Raw genomic sequence first — 11571 nt, 5'->3', positions numbered from 1 at the left:
GCATATTCTTGCTAACATGCCAAGAGCATGTCACTGAACACTTCTAGTCTGTTTAATGCATCCTCTCAAGATCTAAGTAAGAAGCATTGTCCTATTAAATCTAAGCCATTCGATTTGGGGCATCGGGTTTTCTTGGGAGCTGCTCCTACATTTCACAAGAGTGAATTTTTGAGCAACAAGATTAAAGCTTCAGAAAGTGGGTAAAGTTAACACTGAGCCCTGGGGCCTGCTAAATTGACAATTGAGCCAGAATAACTATTTACAGAGGATGCTCTGATCTGCATTTCACAATTGTTTCTGAAGAATGCCACCATCACCTCCTTTCCCAGTACTTGTCTTGAGTCTTTTCAGCTCATATTTGAATTGATTCTCTCTCCTCTCTCTTTCTCTATCTATTTTATTATTATTATCATTTTTGCCAGGGACTTTGGATCATTACAAGATTGCGGGTAATGACAGACTATAATTAAGCCTGAAACAGATTTTTCTTTCGGGGGAGAGAAGAAGCTGCTCTAGCTGAGACTCCAGATTGCCTGGGCTGTAATTTGCGCTGCTGTCACAAAGGGGTCCTTCTTCCTCGTGGTGCACCGCGATGATGAGCGAGGAGCTGGAGTTGAGGGGTGTGGGCCTCTCCCTGCACTCTCTCAGAGCCAGCAGAATGGACGCCTAAATAGCTGAGTATAGCTTGAGGCTGATTACAGGCCAGATCCTGCTATTGTGCCTCATCAGTTGTCATTGTTGAGGCTGCAATTGCATGGTATGCTTCTCTTTGTCGTCTGCTCCAAGCTCGCCTCTAGGACAGGAGGGAAACTGTGTGGTGAGCCTGAGGTCAGGGGTGGGGAGAATTGTTCTTCTGGTGTGTTGCCCACACCCACGGGAGGGCTTTGCAGCTCTTTGGAAATGGAAGATGGCCTGGCCTCCACCATGATGCCCGTAGCCTTGGTATCGATTTGGCTCCCGGACTTAAGGATAATCTCTAACAAAGAGGATGAAGTTATGGCTCTGCCTTCAGTAGCTGTGGGAACTTATGCAAGCAGTTCAACTTCTCTGGGCTTGGTTTTCTCAACTGTACAATGGGACTAATAATACCTATTCCAATGGCAGATTTGAGCATCCAATGAAATGAAATATAAAGAGCCAAGACAAAAAAATAAAATAAAGAGCCCAGAACACACACACACACACACACACACACACACACACACTATATATACATATATATATATATATCCTATATAATAAAAAGCTAATATGCAAATCAACCGAACAGTGAAATGACTGGTAGCTATGATGCACACTGACCACCAGGGGGAAGACGCTCAATGCAGGAGCTGCCCCGTGGTGGTCAGTGAGCTACCACAGGGGGAGCACCACTCAACTAGAAGCCGGGCTCATGGCTGGCGAGCACAGCGGCTGTGGCGGGAGCCTCTCCCACCTCGGCAGCAGTCGGACATCCCCCAAGGGCTTCCAGACTGCGAGAGGATGCAAGCCGGGCTGAGGGATGCCCCCCCCCACCCGAGTGCATGAATTTCATGCACCAGGCCTCTTATATTAGAATAGTAGATATAGCAACTACTGATATATACAAAGTGTCCCCCCAAAATGTATACAAACTTACCAGCTGATAGCCCAATTTGAAAATGAAATCTATTTTAATAAACACTGCCTTTATAATGATTCAAAGTGTGTGTATACATTTTTGGGACACCCTATATTATTATGGGCATTGTGTGTGTGTAGTTTCTTAGTAATAGGGGTCAGGCTGTAGAGAATTTTACGTGCCAGGAGATGAAGTCTGGACTTGACTGCCTAACAGTAATAATAATGATAAGCTTGCATGAGTGTTTCCCATGAGCCAGGCACTGCTCTGAACACTCTGCATGTGCTAAGGGAGTGATTCTCAATAGCAGCACTATTGGCATTTGGGCAGAGCGTTCTTCCCCCTCTTTGTCCTGCAGGATGCTCAGCATCTCTGCCCACTGAGCACAGCTAGCACATCCTCAGTCATTCGACAGCCCGACTCCCGCGCACTTTTTAAAATACCCACTGAGGACCAGCTTCCTAAAGCATGGGCCATGCTGTCCAGGACCGAGGCTACGGGCACACGTGGCAACGGAGTGCTGGAAATGAGCTAGTCTGCACTGAGATGCACCGGAAATACTGCACACGGAAAAAAAAGTTTCCTGTGAATATTTTTTATATTGATTACATGATGCAATGATAACACCTTGGATATATTGTGTTAAATGTCACCTGTTTCTTGGTACTTTTTAAACGGGGCTACCAGGAAATGGTGAAATCCAGCCGTAGGGGGCATTGTGGTTTCTGTTACATTTCTATTGGACGGTGCTGGTATAGACAGTTGCACGTTTTGGAGAGATTCCGAGTCAGACCTTTTCCTTTAGAAAATGGGAATAATATTTACCTAAAAGATTTGCAGTGAGAATTCAATGAGAAACTTGCTTAGCCTGGGGCCTGGAAATAGTATGTTCTCAGCAAATGATAACTGCTAATTCTCTTGCAGCCTCTTCCCCAACAGGCTAAGCTCCCAGCTCCCTCGTTAACCTCCGTATATTCAGGGCCCTTGTGGGGACATACCTGACACCCACTGCAGCATCAGGGAAATGGGAAGCCTGAGGCAACCAAGAATACCCACAGGTGAGACTCTGGTTCAGTTCTTTCCAAATAGAAAGCACACCGAACTTCTATGACTTTGATGTTGCAGAGGGAGTCTCCTAAACAAGTCTGCAATGAGAAATCTAGGCCACGTGATCAGCCAGAAATGCACAGGCTGCTGGCAGAGGCTCTGAGCTGCCTCCCTCTTCTGAGCTGAGGATTGGGGATCAGACAGACTCCTCCTGACGGCTCCTTAGAGTCCTCTGGGCCTCACCTCCGAGGCCAGCTGCTTCTAGGCAGACCCTGACCAGCTTTACACCGGGGCTTTACGCTGTGTGGGACACGCACCTCTGTCCTGCCTTGGGAGAACATACATCCTGATGCCATCCTACAGGGCACCCCCTGAGGCTGCCCAACCAAGGGGTGGGCAACAGTGAATGTCTGTAAGGCCAACGGTGGCCAGTGGAGACGAGAGCTGAGGGAGCAATGCTTCCCTTGCATCGCCTCTACGGGCGGCTCTGAAACCCATTCCCACAGCCACGCAGATGGTCCAAATGGGATCAGGAGACAGCCCCATGGCACCAGCCCTCTTGCTTCTTCATCCTGCTCCTCACTCCTGCTCCAGGATCACACTCCCCAATAGCAATCCCTTCCAGCGAAGCCTGTGTCCCAGGCCCAGCCTGCTGGGGACCCAGCCAAGACAATCCCCACGACTCTCCTGAAATGAAATTCATCTATAATAACCTTCATGCACACATTTTTAAAAATCAATATCATGCCCTAACTGTATTTTAATGGAGAAATAATAGGAGTAGTCTATAAAAAATACAACATCTCGCAATGTGCACAAGTTCAGGCAAAACTCTTGCAGAAGACCGCGGGAGCAGCGTGGATGTGGCACCTTTGTGTGGATGTGACCGAGTGGTCAGAACCCTTGGAAGCTCGGGGACCTGGCTCCAGGCGTCAGCTCTGCCATTAACCTCCTGTGTCATCTGAGTCCTTTACTCTGGGCCCTGTTTCCTCAAGGATAAAATGTGGCTTTGAACTGTATGCTCACCAAGGTCTGGTTCTGCTCTATTTCTGTTTGGTTTTCTGACCTTCTCTGAACACTTTTTTTTTTTTAAAAAATTCCGGTCTCCCTCCAGCTGTCAGAGCAGCCGTGGACAGTTAAAATAATAGCGTGCACATTGAGGATCCACCCACTGCAGACACCGACAGAAAATTCCAATCCCTGCCATGGTGGAATCTACATTTAGGGAGGCGGCGGGGGGTGGAGAACGGGCAACATGCAAACAGATAGACGTGAAGTGTGCCAGATAGAAAGAGTAACAGAGAAAAGTGAAATAGGTAAGGGGCCAGGAAACATGGGGGTAGAAGGCAAGGGAAGGTTGCTGGATAAATACATCCCTTACGATGTTCATCTCAGAGAGTTATACATGAACCCTCTCCCGCTGGGAATGCCTGCTATTCCAGTTACTATTGCTGCATAAACAATGGCCCCAACATGTAGCTGCTTAAAGCAATGACTGTTTCATCCTCTCGCGTTGTTTCTGTTGGGAAGTGCTCGGCCAGGTGGTTTTGGCTTGGGAGTCTCTCCTTGCAGTGCAGGGGGACTGGAGCTGCCAGAGGGAGGCTGCAGCAGCTTGGGTGCGAACCTCTGTCTCTCTTCATGTCGGCTCAGGATTTCTCAGGGTTCTTCCTACATGGGGTGTTTTGAGCTTCCTCACAGCATAGAGGCCTTTGCACAGTCAGAACACTCATTGGATGGCACAGAGATCCAGGTAGTGTCCCAGCAAACCAGATGGCAGTTGTAACACCTGCTGTGGTGGATGGTCCCTAGAAAGGCCCCATGATTCTTGTCCCCTAATGTCTGCCCCCTGTGGAGTCCCCTCCCCTTGAGGTTGGCAGGAAGTGTGACCTAATTTGAACCAATAGACTATGCAGGGCAATGGGCTGTCACTCCCATGATTACATTATGTAAATGGAAAAAATGTGAAGATTTTTTTCAGATGCAATTAATGTTCCTAATCATTGAACTTTGAGTTCATGGTCCTGAATGGGCCCAAGCTAATCATATGAACCCTCTGAAAGAAGGTCTAGAGTAGACCTTTCCTGAAGTAAGAGGCTCCTAGAAGCAGAGACTTCTCTGTCCATTGCTTGCTGTCGTGGGCTGAACTGTGTCCCCTCTAAATTTCTGTGTTGAAGCCCTAACCCCTGGTACCTTACAGTGTGACTGGAGATAGTGCCTTTAAAGAGATGATTAACTTAAAATGAGACCACTACAGTGGCCCCTCAGCCAATCCAACTTTATAAGAATAGGAAATTAGGACACACAGACAGACACTAAGCATGCATGTACATAGAGAAAGGACATGTGAGGACAAGGACAGGAAGAAGGCCGCCATCTGCAAGCCAAACCTCATAAGAAACCAAACTTGCGGACACCTTGATCTCAGGCTTCCAGTTTCCAGAACGGTGAGAAAATAAATGTTTGTTGTTTAAGCCATCTGACCTGTGGTGTTTTGTTATAGCAGCTCTAGCAAACTAATACACTTGTCTTGAAGAAATCAGCTGTCATGAAGTCTACAGTCATAAGGAAATAAATTCTGCCCCAAACCTGAGGAAGCTCAGAAGTGCATCCTTCCCTATTTGAGCTTCTTGCAAAGAACCCAGCTCAGTCACCACCTTCATTTCATCCATGAGAGACCCAGCTAAGCCACACCAAACATATGACCGACAGAAAGTGTGAGATGATAATTAGTGTCATGGTTAGCCACGACGTGTGTGGTCATTTGTTATGCAATAGAGAAACCTAACCCATCTTTTATGATTCAGTCTTAGAAGTCACAGCACCACCTCTGCTGCATTTTATTGGGTGCAAGTGAGCCATAAGCCCACCCTGATTCTAACCCTGGATGGGAGGTATTGCTGTGGCCAAATTTGGAAAATACAGCCTGTGTCATCTCCATAACTGAATTTTCATTTGTGGCTTATATTCAAAACTACAGCTTGCTTTCTGCATTTACATCATCTTCGTTTATACCACATGCCCACTCCTTGGTCTTCTACTGAGGCCTGTTTGAGCCCCGGGCCTTGGCACATGTCTTTCTGTCCCTTTGAAAAGTCCCCAGACTACACAATACCATTAGAAAACAGGCTTTTCCAACCATGCTCTCCGTTTTTTATGACTCTTCAGTCAGGCATTTTCTCATGTAATAGGTAGAAACATTTATTTCTTCTTATTGATATGCCTTCACCCCACCTTTGCTGCTTCTGGTGGCTGGCTCAACTGGTCGAGCCTGGGGAAGTGTGAGCGTAGTGAGCCAACTGGAGGTGTGAGTCCCAGCACCTTGTGACGTGGCCCCTAAATTAGGTTCACTCCACCAGTTTTCGGGGGGTGTACCTGCTCTGAGAAGCCCCCAGTCTGGACTTGCACTGCTCATGGGGGCACCCCAAAAAAGCCAGAGTCCAGAGCCCTGGCCCTAAACTGCAATCCCAGAGGTGCCCTCAGGGCTCCATCAGCCAGGCCACCCTCTCAGGTGTCCCCAGCCAGGAAGGACCTTGTGACATTCAGGCATCTGAGGCTCAGTTCCCTTCTACAACAGCCCCACCTAGTGGACCTGCCAGAGTGCTTCTCCTGGGGATAATAATAACTCCCAGCTGCCCCAGGGAAGGCAAGGGCAGGTTCTACCCAGAAGAAAGAGGCTATTCATCAGCTGGAGTCTCTAAGCTGCCTAACTTGACCTCTTTAGCAAGACAATAGTCTTGACAGCCAGGCACTGTCAAAACAAAAGAATTTTCTAAATTCCTCTAGTTTCATTGGCCAACTGGATCGTAGTTTTACCAGGAGACAGAGGAGAAAGAAGCCGAGCTGAGGCAGAGGAAATTGGGAGGCCATGCCTTCTACTTTGGGGATTGTGAAAGGAAGAAGAGAGAAGCAGGGGCAAGGCCCTGGATGTGTGTGTGTGTGGTGGTGGTGGGGGTGGGGGGATGCTGCAGAGGTCAAGGTGAGGGCCAAGAATTCTACAGAGCCAGTGCCACTTGCCATGCATTCCAAGCAGAGGCTGCCAGGGTCCAGGAGAAGCCCACCAAGTGGCCCCTCCCTACATGGCACAAGGTGAGGGACAACGGCCCTGACGGAGCAGCACTTCTGGCCCCAGGGGATCTCAACATTTCTGTGCTCTTGTGAGGTGACCTGGGTCCTGAGGGCGCTGGCAGAGTGGCCTGCAAGGGGCACAAAGAGGCCACTGCTAAATGCCTAAGACTGGGGCAAACGGCCAAGATCCAGTGATGGTCCTGCCCAACAACAGCTAAACAAACATGTGACGTGTATTGAGCATTTGCCAAATGTGAAGCATTGCTCAAAGTGCTTTCCACTTAATATCTCATTTAATCTTTGAATTCAGCCTGTGAGGTAGGTACCATTACAACCACAACTTGGCAGATGAGGAGACCTGCCCGAGGTCACTCAGTAAATTATATAGGATCAGCCAGACCCTAGGTCAGATATCAAACCAGGGTAGGGTAAAGGTCAGGGAGTATCTAGAAAATTCAACATGCATGTGAGGAACCTTCCCTACCCCTCTCCCTCTGCCACAAGGTCCCTGAAAGTTCTCCTAAAGGAGAAACCCAGAGAATGGAAATCTGAAAAACTGTGTTTGACTCACCACAGCCTGAATGATCTAAGGAGACTATTTAAATTGTTCATTAGACTGAGTTTACTGGATCGGCTTACATTTCGTTTACTCATTACCCAGTGGGGTGGAGTCCATAAAATATATTAGGTTGATCAGAGGACAAATACAGAAGCTTAATTTTTTTGCAGGCTTGAGTGGTGTGTGAGGCAATGCATGATTTGACTTCATTTCTTAGCCTGGCCTGTCTAAAGCATTATTTGGTCTCAACTTGAGAGTCAGACAGCTCTGGTTTGAATTCCTGCTGAGCTACTCACTTGCTACTTGACTTTGAACAGCTGGCTTAGCTCTCAAGGGCTTCCTTTTTTTCACATGTACAAAGTGTGGGTTCTGGATTAGGGTTGCCAGATTTAGCAAGTAAAAATACAGGATGTCCCAGCCGGTGTTGCTCAATGGTTGAACATTGACCCATGAACCAGAAGGTCACGGTTCCATTCCTGGTCAGGGCACATGCCTGGGTTGAGGGCTCAATTCCCAGTGTGGGGTGTGAGGAGGCAGCCAATCAATGATTCTCTCTCCTCATGGATGTTTCTATCTCTCTCTCCCTTCACCTTCCTCTCTGAAATGAATACAAATATATTTTAAAAATATAGGATACTGTATCTGTTAACACTTGAACTTTAGAAACACAAAGAATAATTTTTCGCATAAGTATACATCGTGCAATATTTGGGACATTCTTATGCTTTAAATTTTTGGTTTTTATCTGAAATGCAAAGTTAACAGGCATCCTGCATACTTCCCACCTTCTTCTGGAGGTGAACTAGGTGTGTTCCTATCCCAGGTCTTATTCACTCTACAAACTTGAGCAAGTTACCTAACTGCTCTGGGCCAGGGCCTCCTGGCTCTGCTGGTCTTTAGCTGTACAACACAGGGAATCCTTCAACCTCTTTGTGCCTCCATTTTCTCATCTGTGAAATGGGGATATAAGAGTGCCTGATCCATGGAATAGTTGTGAGAATAAGTGGAGTTAAGGCATGTAACCTAGTGCCCAACACTACCTAGTGCCCAACACTCAACAAATGCTGACCATTCATTCAATCTTATCCTTTCAGAGAATATCAATTGGGGAACCCTTTTGGGCTAGGTCAGTGGTCGGCAAACTGTGGCTCGCGAGCCACATGCAGCTCTTTGGCCCCTTGAGTGTGGCTCTTCCACAAAATACCGACTTCTGCGCATGGGCCACGAAGTTTCAATCGCACTGTACATGCGCGCCCGCACATGGTATTTTGTGGAAGAGCCACACTCAAGGGGCCAAAGAACTGCACATGGCTCGCGAGCCGCAGTTTGCCAACCACTGGCCGCTAGGTGACCTGAGGGGTGCCAGGGAAACAGTGGTGACGGACACAGATACAGCCTCTGAAATGAGAATTTCCTCCTGCTGTGGCTCTTTCCACACCCACGGTTATATTGGCTATACAATTCCCATGTCAATTTCATCTTTAATTTCCTAATGGCTCAGTGAGCATTTGTTTGAATTAACTTTTTTCTTTGCAAAAGTTCACTTTCTTCTTCCTCTGAGCCATCCTGACTAGAAATCATTGTCTGTAGTTCCCTACTAAGAGAGAACCGTTCTGGAACCTACTCATTGGAGGGCTGTACTGGTTATTTATTGTGACCGAAATGCAAATTCATCGGCAGTAAACCTAAGGGGGAAAAGCTAGCTCAGCAGTCCCCGCAGAACATAAATGCAGATGGAAGCGGTGGGAGAAAGTGTCATTTCTAGTAAGTGGAGCGGATACTCCACTTTGCTAAAAATATGAAATGCCAGAAAATTCTCCTGATTTTCTATGTTACTGAAAGAAATTTGAAGCTGACCTGTTTCTTCTTCAGGATCCGGGATGACATTAGAATTCACTATATTCAAAGTGAAAAGATAAAATAGCCAATAAAAATCTAGAACGGGATTGTGAAAAAGACCAGAGCTTTACTGAATTCTATCAACTCCTGCCACCTGCCAGGGGTCCTCTCTCAGTCCTGGCAAATTTCCCTTGTCGTCTGGTCTCTTTCAGACCAAAACGATCCTTTTCAGGTGGTTAAATGCATTTCTCTGGCCTCTGTGGACAACTTGCAAATAGGCGGTAAGAAATGGGAAGCTTGAGCTCCCCAGATCCACTCAAATATGGAGACACTGCCTTGTCCTGAGTTGTTGATGTTTGGCGGAGGGGCGGGGGGAAGGGACGGGGGGGGGGGGCGGGCAGGGGGGCAGGGGGGGGCCGGGGGGGAAAGGCTTCCTTCCTACTCCGGATGTCTCCTTCCACGTGGAGAAGACCCCAAGAGCACAATACTCCCAGCGCCAACCAGCATGCTCCACTCTCCACCTGAGCCAACGGGGGTGTCCTAATGTGAGTGGTGAGTTAGCACAGAGAACCTGGACATGCTAAGCCAGCCCCCTCCTCTTCCCCTCCCGGTCTGCATGCAGAGAACGAGGGTGTCCCCTGCTCTGCATACTGTAACTCTGCCCTGCGGTGCCCACCTTCCATTTAAACAGGGAATAAGCCACAAAGACACATGGGCACACTCAGCTGCCCGGGGTAGGCAGCCCTTCAACTCTATGACTCAGGTGGCCGTATCCACATGCAAGCAGACCCGAGATCAAAGCCATAGTAGGCAGGAGCTACTTTTTATTCATAGGTTTACAGGACACAGTGAATTAAGAGGCATATCATTTGTTAACTCTATTTACCAAAAAGAGCTAAATATACGTTCGGCCTTAAAATGCATTCATTGTAGCTTGCATACCACAAAATTCGCTTTCATATACAGATAAACTATACTTATGTTGCCTACGTTATGCATTTAAAATACATAAAAATGGTACCAAATGGCATATTGGCCTATTTTCTCACAGGTCTTATACATTCCTGATCGTCAAAGGGAGTGATGGGGAATGCATAGTTTCCTACTAGGAAAAAGGTGGATTCTGATACAAGCAATGGAATCATGTAGGGATCAGAGTGCCTCCGTTTAGATTTCCGTAGCTTTCCAGATAATTCTTATTCTCATTAGCGCTATGACTGGTTCTCTTTGTTAATAATTAGGATGCTGTTCATTTGCCTGGTCATTCCACCATCTACTTGCCTGGCCGAGGCGAAGGAAATCATTATGACTTGTTCTTTTCCTCCAGTTCACTTCCACGTTCCCCAAAGAGTCTCCTCCACAGCCATCTGCGCTGCTTTTCTATCCATTTCCTTCCCCTCTCCCCCAAGTCTGGGCCATCTTACTCACTGTGTCGACAGCTGGGTTATTGCATTCTATTCCAGGGTGCCATTTAACAGAAGCTCTGGCCACTGCCTAATTAACTCTAAAGCTTTGAGCGAGGGGCTGATACTTCTGCGGAAGAATCGGGAAGCCGGCTCAAGAGATTTTCTTTAGGAGGCATGCAAATAGACTCCCCTCCCGCAGACCTTCATCTCTCTTCCATTACACCCCGGTGGAGAAATTTCCATCCTGAGTGTTCCTGGCAGCCAAACCTCCAGCATCCCACGCTGATTTCTTCCCTAAAAATACACAGCCTCTCACTCCGTGGGGAGGAAAAATGCAACCCTGCCATTCCCAGCGTGCTCCCCGAGGGCTGACTGTAGCCCGGAGCAATTCATCATCACTCGTGCATCACGGTTTTAGTTTCCCCCCTCGCGGAACTGTTCTTGTTTATCTTGTGGACATTGTGACAAGAACCAGACCCGTCTCGACCTCAGCCTCCTTCCCGTAGCTATGTGAGGGGAGAGGCAGCCGGGCCCGTTAGAAACCCTCTTCAGAACAGAAGATTATCTGAAACTTCTGGAAGACTTTCAAGAGTGGGGCCTTGCATGTAACGGCAGTTCTGCGGCGTTTAATTGTTCAATGGACCGGCTGATTGGATGGTGTCTAGTCAGCACTCTTTTCCTTCCGGCTCTACACATTTGGTTGCATTTTTTTATTTTCTCTCAAGGTGCTGCTCTCTTCCAAATCACGATTAAAACGTGTTCACTTGGAGGGCCTGGCAGTGCCACAGGGAAAAAATACAAAGCCTGCTGGGCAGAGGGCAAGTTCTAGTTTTGCCACTCACGACTAAAGAATCTTGAACAGGCAACTGACTTAGAATGTCTGTGTCTATTTCCTTCTCACTGTAAATGGAATAATATCTGCCCGCCAATAAACTGAAGAGCTATGTATGAGCAAAGAAGATGAATACAAATGTACATGGAAAAATATAAAGGTTTGCTGAAATGCAAGGTGGTCTTATCATCCACTGTCCAAGGACACGGCGCCATTCAATCTG

This window comes from Myotis lucifugus, unplaced genomic scaffold, assembly GCF_000147115.1.
Source record: "Myotis lucifugus unplaced genomic scaffold, Myoluc2.0 scaffold_112, whole genome shotgun sequence".
In the NCBI taxonomy this organism is placed as follows: Eukaryota; Metazoa; Chordata; class Mammalia; order Chiroptera; family Vespertilionidae; genus Myotis; species Myotis lucifugus.
Note: the sequence above shows the minus strand (reverse complement) of the source record.